Source organism: Neolamprologus brichardi, chromosome 2 (genome assembly GCF_056152115.1).
Source record: "Neolamprologus brichardi isolate AB-2024 chromosome 2, ASM5615211v1, whole genome shotgun sequence".
Classification (NCBI taxonomy): domain Eukaryota; kingdom Metazoa; phylum Chordata; class Actinopteri; order Cichliformes; family Cichlidae; genus Neolamprologus; species Neolamprologus brichardi.
This window is the reverse complement of record NC_142105.1, coordinates 19,974,615-19,984,772: the sequence shown is the minus strand read 5'-3', so window position 1 is coordinate 19,984,772 and position 10,158 is coordinate 19,974,615. Positions and strand designations below refer to the sequence as shown.

Here is a 10,158-nt window from a genome sequence, read left to right as displayed (position 1 = left end):
GGAGAACAAAACAAACAAACAAAAAACTTTATGGACTGAAGGGATCCAGAGGACATGTTTATGGATTTTGTTTTTTCTTAGCATTTGTCCACTAGCAATATCACCCTTGACTCCACCTCAGTGTCTCCACATGCGTCTAATTGCATGTCTGGCCGAGGCCTGCTTCTCCATTCTTGTCCCAATCCATCTATTACTCTGTTTCTTCCTCTGTGCATATAAAGCTCTCATAAAAGAGGTTAACCTATCAGAGGTCTATTTGTAGTAAAGCAAATGACTGGAGTTCAGTTACTGTCGCTTTTGTGAGTGTGGATGGCAACATGTTTCAAGTGTGGGGTGCTGTGAGGATGACCCTATATGAGTTGGATAGCATGCTTAGCACCCATATAGACAAAGAATGTATAAATGATATGTGCTATAAAGTGAATGCTTGTTATGCATGATTTCCTGTATAATTGTGACTTTTAAGAAAATCTGCAAATAATGTTGGTCTCTAAAAGAGCAGGCATATATAAAAATATACAAAAAATACAACCTAGCTACAACTCCAGTAATTCACCAGTCAAAGAAAAGTCTGCTGTAAATAATACGATGATAATAACATCACAACTGACTCTAATTTACTATCAAAGCTAACCACAATAACAAAGACCAATAGGATTATACAAAAATCATTTTATAAGCATTCTGAAAAAAATGCACTGATCAATTAAAAATGTTCAGTGTTTCATGCTTAGAGTAGACAAAATTTATTCAAAGAGACCCCGCTCCATATTCATAGCTTTGCATGATTTCAAGTTCAACATAATGCTTATTTTTCATATACTGGGCCTTGATGTATTTTAGCTTCCTTGTTCCTCACTTTAAGCCATCTTTCTTCTGATTGGCTGCCTGTTGCAAACAAAACACTTGAACAAAAGGTGTGTAGGGATTCTGTGCTCACAGCCAGACCTGTGTACCTTGAATCAGCATATATATCTCTACCAAAAGCGGAAAAAATATGTATATATATGAAATAACATGTTTAAAACAAGTGTTGGTCAAGTTACTTGAAAAAAGTTATCAGTAACTAATTACTGATTACTTCCACCAAAAGGTAATCCCGTTACTTTACTGATCACTTATTTTCCAAAGTAATTAATTACTTAATTACTTAGTTACTTTTTAAAAACACGATTTACAACCTGAATAGGTAATAAAGCAACAGATCTTTCAGCCCAATTCTACTTTTTCTGCATAATCCATCATAAAAGATGTAATCAAATGGAAAGGTCTCTTTTTAAAACTTGTTTTATTAGTTTTAATCTTTTAAGTTTATGCATCAAGCAAAAATTAAATTATATGCAACAACCACACATTTACATGGTAATGTGTAATTTCTGCAGTGCGCATGAAGCATTTAATTGGTCTCTGGCCCTTTAAACTCCGAGGGGCTGTAACTTTGGTTTCTTTTGGTCAATTTGCATGATTGACACCTCTTTTTAATCATTTTAGCCAATAGAATCAAAGTAACGATGCCACGTTCATGGCATTTCAACCAATCAGACGTTGCAATGCCACAATTGTGGGCCCAAATTTTCTGCATGTGGCGTCTGTCCGGTCACCTGTCTGTAGGTGGGTCTAAAATGGAGGTTGTTGATGGAAAACGGCTCTGATGCAGCTAGGCAGGCGTGGTAACTTCTGATAATCACGTGGCTACCGGCTACCAGCGAAAATATTGGAGGAAATCAGGACGGTAAGCCAATTTCTGTCTTAGCGCATTTGCGCTGCTATGTGTTTTTGTGATCTTCTTTTGCAGGCATTCAGTGAATTTTGGTCTGATCGTGGTGAAACTTGGTGTGTGGAGTCAGTGATAGCTCTGGAAGCTAACCAGCCTATCTTTAACAGGTGTTCTGGGAATCCATCCTACCTGACCAATCTACCTGTTGTTTCTATGGTTTTCCGGTTTGGTTTTGTTTGTTTAGCGGTCTTTGGCGCATTTACATAACTGCTCGTTTAATCACGGCTTGTTTTCAGTGTGTTTGGTGCTTGTAGAAATGGTTTATATGACATTTTAGCTGGGATTCAGAGGTTTCTGTGGATACCACACATGTCTGGACTTATATTTCTCACCCAGTGTTATAACCCATTAAGCATTATCTCATCCTTAAGTGCTTAAAAAAGAAGAAGAAGAAAGCATATTAGGTCCTCTTTTTAAACCCAAAGTGGAACAAAAGCAAAGAAAAAACATCGAGGTTGTGTAATGTTCTACAAGCCTCTGTTTTCGTATGTCGTATATTTGATATGCTAAGTTAAGCTAACCAATCTCTATGCTAGCAGCTAGCTGAAAAACAGTACGTTTGTTGGGGGGAAATGTAAAAATAGCCTAAAAACTCCTAGCCTAGCTGCCACCATCTGAAGAGAACCATGCTTGATATTTTATGTTATGCCACATTTACATAATTCATACAAAAACTCTTGTAAAAACAAAAAGTGGTTTTGTAGCAGACAATTTCTTGGCTGGTAGTCTCTTGTTTTTGATTTTATGCTAAGCTGAGCTAAATGGTACTGGGTGGGTGCAGCTATATGAGTGCTGTGATTATTTATATCTATTCTCGGTGAGACAGCAAATGAACAAAAAAAAGAGAAATAGATTTAAATACAATGAGTTGCTTAGAAACAACAGACTAGCATGGCTATTTTTGGGACGTGTCAGTGGTGTAATTATCCATCCTTGACATCTTCCAAGAAATAAGAATATATTTTTAGTCAAACAGAGGGGTTGATGTGCATAAGCATATCTTTTTGCAACCGGAGAAATGGATTCAGTTGTCCCAGTGTGGTTGTTTCATAGTATGAGCATCTAAACACCCCTGCAACAGAGACATGAAGTGTCTTATTTCAACAGGGAAAGTGGTTCTCCTGAGGTAACTGAGGCGTTTTGTTTTGGTTGCGGTTTAACGGTTTACTGTGTTCTACAGGTGTCATGAATAAAACATTCAGACGTGTTCGAAGAGGCGCCTTGGATAGAGGGTCAGCCGTCCAACAGCCGCAGGAGAATAGAGGAGCACCCCATCAGGAGAAGTGCGCCAAATCGCTGCCGTTTGATGGAAAAAGCTGCAGGGGCAAGATAGGGAGAGATTGGGTGCAGATTTAAAGTCCCCTGATGCATATCTGCTAGAGGGTAATACCCATTGTGGATTACATCAATATTGGAGCTAAACATGTAATCGTACACTAAGGCCACACTCCGGATCCACGTGGATGACCTACAGTCCCATCAGAACAAATTGCTTTAGCGGGAAAGGAGCTTCTTGGAATAATTCATAGGGTAAGCTGATGAGCATCAGAAAACATTTGAATTTAATCTCAACACACATGACGCAGGGTGACATTTTTCAAACACAGCACTGATTGTGCTTCTAAAAGCTTTCCCTGGGACGGCATAAAGACACACAGGATCAAGACAATGCAGTGTAAAAACAGCACTCTGTGGAACTCTTATATGCCATGACAAGCTTAATCACTAAACCTGAGAATCAACAGAGTCTATTTAGAGCTCTCATCTTAGGCATGAAGTAAGCCAAATGGATTCAAGATACAATCCTGTAACTTTCGCTGTCACTTAATTGGAAAACTACTCCTTTGATTAACTCTGTCTTTCCCCCCCTTTCTCTGTGTCCCTCAGGGATGTAAGGGGGGGGCATAAGACATGATTGACAGCTTATAGTTTATCAACAGCTGCCCAAGGCTTTTTTGTACCATAGCAGATGTTCTCCTAAGGATTAGATCTGCCTTTAGAACATGATAACTAAGTGTAATATTAGATCTTGGCTGCTCTCAATCAGTGCACTTTTCTGTGTAAAAGAACACTGTTAGCTAAAAGTACATTTCTTTCAGTTGCTATTGCTTGGAATATTTGCTAAGTTAGATGGCTGGAAGATAGGAACTATTCAACATAGTATATAGGTGCTGTTCACCTCTAACCGTGTCACCTTCTAGTAGGGGCAGTCAGACAGCTTTTGCAGAATCTCTGCAGGAGGTATGGATACCTTGACATGCACACCCCACATTCTCTGCCTTGCATTCTCTACCCATTCTCTAAAAATATTTATGGTGTTCCTTAACCAGAAGGTGATCCTGCCACTACTGTCAAAATAATTATATTCAAGGGAGAGTCCATTCTAAGACTAGATATGCTTATGGTTAAAAATAAATCTAAATGCCCAAATCTAACCCTCAGGGCTTAGCAGAAAAACAGCAGCAGCTTTGGTGCTCTATGTGGGTCTACACAAGAGGCGCTCAGGCAGTGCATTGAGTTTTAGGTCACCTGTGTTTTGGAAGCACTCAGAGCCCGGCACACAATTACTGTGCACTGTGTAAAATGCAGGAAAATAGACTTGAAATTCAAAGGCTACGCTTCCACTCATGCATATATCACAGGTAAAAAGCAAGCCTTTGCGACAGCTGGATTGAATATCTTAGACGGACTACTTAAAAAACATGCCTGAAACACTTCTGTGTAGCAAGTGCAGCATGTCAGCGAAGCAGCAGTAGTTCCAACATCAAGACAAAGACAGGTACGAGTTTTGCCTACAAAGGTGCTGCAATGACTGAGGCAATTTTGCCAGTGCAATTTAAATGCATAATGGTAAACCATATCGAGTTGCAATGGCATATATGAATGTTTCAGAGGGGTAAGCTGTATTACTGGATTAATATTATTTATTCAGTGTACCACAAATAATTTGAAGGGACCTTTCAGTGGTTTATTATTCCAATTTCAAGCTAGAAGCAAAGGTGGTTAACTTTTAATGTAACCAGGATTAATAGGATTAACTAACGCATAATCAGCGTATAGCTGCAGGAAAAGGTTTGTGAACCTGTTGGAAATTTTTCTGCATTGGCTCAGATTTATACAGAGGCCCTATAGAGAAAGAGAACCAAACGTAACTCACAAAGCAAAGAAACTATTAGATTTACTTATGGAGGGACATGACACATTTTTCCATACAGTATCTGAGGAAGTCTGAGGAATACCAGTATGCCCTGTCCATGTAGATATATAGAAACATTTCAGAGTATAGAAATGTTCCTGGCAACAACCCTCTTTGATGTTTGCATTTTGATAGTTTACAATAAATTCTATTTATTTGAGTTACCTTCTCATGTGGACTTCCACCTTTGAGCTAGCCCGTGACAAATAGGGGCTCATCCGGGATATTAAAAAAAAAAAAAAATCAATGAATTAAATTTTGGAATTCACCATTGTGACAAAGATGCTTGAGAGCTCTGCAAAAGATGTTGTTTTGTTTGTACTGGGTATTTTAATAACTTTAGTTGAGTTAATTTTGGTTAGTGTTGGAGGAAGGCAGCACCAGTCGCTATTCTGTTTGGCTTTCAAACCAAAGAATTTAATTTTAAGATTTTACATGTTGTTCAACTTCCATGAGCCATGCATCTCTTTAGTGGTTGATCATATATGGGGAAGTTTGTGGCTGAAGATAATGTCTTGGGAGCATTTCCCTGGTTTACAGATGGTTCCCAGTTTTTGGTGCCAGTGGAATCAGTGCGTAAGTACCCAGCACACGTATCTGTCCAAAGACTAGGGTTGAGATTAATTTTAAATGCACTGGCAAGAACTAGGGAGCTTGGGATTTCTGGCTGTTACTGCAACACTGCATTTGTTCTGGTACATGTGTTTCTGGGTTTGCCATATAATTTAAAGACAAAATATATGGCCAATAAAGTGGTCCCTTGTTTATCACGGGAGTTACGTTCTACAAATAACCCACAATAGGGGAAACTTTATTTTTTAGATAGATGTTTTAAGGCTGTAAAACCCCTCACTACACACTTTATACACTGTTCTCAGACAGGCATGAACGTTTTCAAAGTTCAAACCTTCGTAGAAAAATAAGTCCAGTATTATAGAATGAAACCCTGTTTTCAGGGTATAATATAATATAAGGGTATAATCCAAAAAATACGGTAACTTCTACCTTCCTTTAGCCTGTCCAGATGTCCAACTTTTTGTGCGATGGTTAGCATCTTCCTCTGCCTTTTGGGTGCTTTTGGCGGTGCAAAACGTTTCGTCGACATTGTTGTGTTTATTGGGGAGAAACTTACAAATATACAGTACAGCACTTCAGCATCAAACTGCTAGCGATCGAAGATTTATGTGTATTTGACAAGCTGAACACATTCTGTACTGTACAGGAGACATGGCACGGAGGAGATTGATTGACAGTGGTTTACAGGCAATCAGGATGCAGAACACAATGTGCTGTAAAAAACCCCACAAAAAAGCATGCAAAAATGCACAAAAAATTTGCAAAAGGTGAACCGCGTTATAGCGAGGGACCACTGTGTATCCAAAATGCTTATGATATTTGGCTAACATGGCTCAGTATGGTATAACTAATAAGTCTTTAAGTGACCTTAATGTTAAATGGTGTTGTGATATCTGTAACTTAGAAGCTTGGCCTGGTAGCTTTGGTGTACACAACTAATTGTGCTTTGAGTTGGTTTAAGCTTTGTCGTTGCTTGGTTAACTGTTGGTGTCTTGGGAAGTTTGGGCTTGTCAGAGAGCCTTTGTTTGGAGGAGCCTTTGGCTATGCTAATTTTGCTCGTGCTCACTCTTCAATTCCAGTTTTTTGTTTAGTTGCTGGAACTTTAGCAGCTTCAATTCATTTAGCTCTACTCCACCTGGCATCAGCCCTCTTTGATGTTTGCATTTTGTTAGTTTTGCAGTAAATTATTTCTAGTGGATCAAAGTAAGTGACTCCCTTCTTCTCACAAACCTTGAGCCAATTCTCGGCACAGGGTAGCAATATAACACAATATTAGTCACTAGTCAATAAATCCTGCTGAGATAACTTGTTTGATATAGAAAAGCTATAGGGAAAACACTATTCTTCATCTAACCAGAATGTACTCAGCATTGTACAGCTGGTGATGATGAGTCACAAGCAGAGACTTTGAGTTTCAGTCTCACTGTCTTAAACTGATAATATCCCAGAGATAAAACCAAGAAGGTGGACCATGTGGAGAAAATGTAAATGTATTGTCTTGGTATTCTGTAGCAGTTTTAAGGTAGGCGGAAGTCAAGTCAACTTCAGATAATTTCACATTATGATTAATTTTATGTTAATATTACAGTCATTTAAATGCCAAAATGTAAAATACTCACAGGAGAAAAACTGAATACATTTTTGCCCCAGGTACTGTGCTGTATTTTGCAGCAACAGCAGAAAATCACACCTCTAACTTTTTAATCACCCCCTTGAGAAGCACAGTTGACCTGTGCAGTGATGTCTGCCTCTCTGAGCATGACTTCCCCAGGCCAACCTCAGGTCATCCTCTCCGCCCTGCACCCCAGAGATCTTCTTCTCAATGAGGCCCGGAGTGCTGATGGAGTCTAGAGGTGTGACCCATGAAGTGGTCTAGCCTTCCTCTCTTCAGAAACAGAGCACCTACTCTTTCTCTAATTTAGTCCTCAGAGCTTTCAGATTCAGGTGTATACAGACACACACGAACACATGCACGCACAACACACATATACGCACGCGTGTGTGCATGCAGTAGGAACTTTCTTCAAATCTTTTTGTGGCATTAAATGAACTATTTTCTTGCAATTTAGATTCAAGATGAATTTGGCAGCTTTTTAAATGTTCCTTTTATTTCCAAAAACTCAAATATCTCCATAACTGAAAAGGTTCCCTGTAGTTAGTTGTATAATCATGTCTCATGAATGTAATAGCTGTGTGAACGTGGAGGACGTGCTGCAGAAGAAGAAAAACAGGCTGTTTTCTCTTAGCATCTTGCTCTTGTCAGTATTCATCTCCTGCAGATGATAATGGGGTTGACTGATGTACAATATGCAGACTCACACTGGTGTTTGTGTGAGTGAACGCGCGCATCTGCGGCTGTGCTCATGCATCGCCATTACGTTTGTATCTGTAGATAAAACCAGACACACGGCTTTGTTTATTCGTGTCATTTCATGCATGTGGCTGTATGTTTACTTACCAGACCGAGCCCATTTGCATCCGCCTTTTACTGCCATTCAAATCATTTATTCACCTCCCGGCCTACAGCGTGGCTTCTGGCCTGCAGCTTTGTTGGTTGCACAGCCTTCCCCAGGCTTCCCCCCGCCATCACTGGCTTTTTAACATGCACGGCACACCGCTGGACTACTGCAGGCACAAAGCACTTCATCACCACAGCCTGCAGAGAGAAGCAGAGACAGACTAGAAGATAGGCTTAGGGTTCAAGAAGTCCCCTATTTGGATGGGATATCCCATAGATTACAAGCTGCATATTTCTTGCCTCGGTTTTAAACATAATTCAAGGGGTTACGGTAAAAAAAGATGTCCTCGTGTTTTTAGATTGCTTGCAAATTATTCGGCGATGAGGTTAGGAATCCACATTATTTTAATTCAGTCGAACCAGCAGGCGTTTCTGCCCTTAAACTCCAGCCTGAGGGGATATCTTCAGCTAACAGCCTTGTGTAGTGGTTACAGTGCTGAATTCTGTCAGAGGACATCTCCGCTGAGAGAAAATGTTGAGTTGAAACAGAGGGGAGCGCAGGAGGGAGACTGTTTCCTGGTGTCAGCTCTAACTGGGCTGGGAGTATTCTAGCTTCTCTCAGGTACAATGATATCATCCCTGACTGCATGCTGTGGAAAGAAACAGTTGCACCGAGGTGTCAGCTTTAAGTGGGTAGGGGAGTTTTGTCACCCATCAGCTATCAGCATTTCACAGTGACTCCTCACTGAGGTGTTTGTCTGAGCCCTCTGAATGTGGATCCTTTCCTTTCCTTCCTTCCTTTCCTTTCCTTTTGATTTCTCTTCCTTTAATCTTTATCTACTCTGCTCAGTATTTCCTTTTCTCTCCTCTCTCAGGAGAGTGAATGATCTCTTTCACTATCATGGATAATGGCTGTTCTCTATAACAGTGCTGTCTCTCCAATTCATCAGGTCTGACCTTCAGGATGCATCGTGATCAGAGCCGAAGGTAATGACACCACTCTACTCCCCGGCTCCCGTAGAGGGAAAATACCCACAGTGGTGAAAAGACCATAACCAAATCAAGTTTGCATCTGATGTGATTGTTTGATCTGATCTGATTGTTACTGCGATGATACAGACTGACAAAGTATTGGCTTTTTATTATCATTATTATTAAGAGTTATGCTTCAGTGCTACATACTCTCGAGTCTCTCATTTCATTTTCCCAAAATAATCTTTTCTGAATCTGATGCTAGTCCTTGGGAGAGGTTTGATATTCAACAAAGCGAAGGAAATTGATTTGTCCGGGTTTTGAAACTGTATTTTAAAGGGTTATACAGTGTCCCTGCAGGCACCGGGACTTGGGGAGGGGAAAAAAAGAAGCGGTGGCCGTGTAGCGGTGCAGGCTGATCTCCATAGAGACTTCTCTATTGTCTGTCTGCACGTCTGTTCTGCTCCCTGCCAAATCGCCGCCAAGACATAGAAGCCCGAGCAGAGTCGCTGCTTCATAAAGGACATTTTCTATCCGCTCCTGGCTCTGGGCTGCTGTTCAACCGTAGGCAGACTGCATCCTGCATGTGTGGGTAGAACAACTCTATATCATCTGTTGGTTTGAATAGACAGCTCTTTGTGGAGCAGCTTAGTGTGTGTTTGTCACAGCCCCAGCCAACACATGTTTGACAGTGATCAAATGTTTGTGGTATGTGTGGAACCTCCTACTCAAAGCAGTGAAGGGCAGCTCCGACAAATCAATAGATATCAGTTTAAAGGGATGAAAATGATGATAAATGGGTTAGGGGGGGATCAATGAGCAATGGCCTCTCGTCTCCTGGCTGCGTGCAACTTTCCTCTCGGACTGCGCACACAGGTACATTTTAGCATCTCAGCTAAATCCTGATTAGCAGGAGTGCTAATTACACAGACAGGATTATCTGGGTCTGTAAGCAGCTGGGATTAACTGTGAGTAACTGAGTAGTTTGTCACTATGTTAGTGCACATGTCCATCTCCAGCCGTGAAGAATAATTTCTTCCCCTAGAATGATCGCTGATGCCACAGACAGGAGTCTTCTATCTCTGAGTTAATGAAACCATCCTGACACATCATTCTCCCAACACTAACTTTTATCTCCCGTCCTCCTGCAGACTGCAGTAAAATGACCATTATTCTTTC

General features: G+C 40.5%; 1 long non-coding RNA gene across 1 annotated transcript; it reads left to right on the top strand.

Annotated features, from left to right (window-relative positions):
- The first annotated feature begins 1,695 nt into the window (after window positions 1-1,695).
- LOC102799469 (uncharacterized) lies at window positions 1,696-9,059 on the top strand. Its single transcript, XR_436588.2, has 3 exons — window positions 1,696-1,732; window positions 2,958-3,307; window positions 8,958-9,059. It is a non-coding gene; the product is annotated as an uncharacterized LOC102799469 (long non-coding RNA).
- The last annotated feature ends 1,099 nt before the right edge of the window (window positions 9,060-10,158 follow it).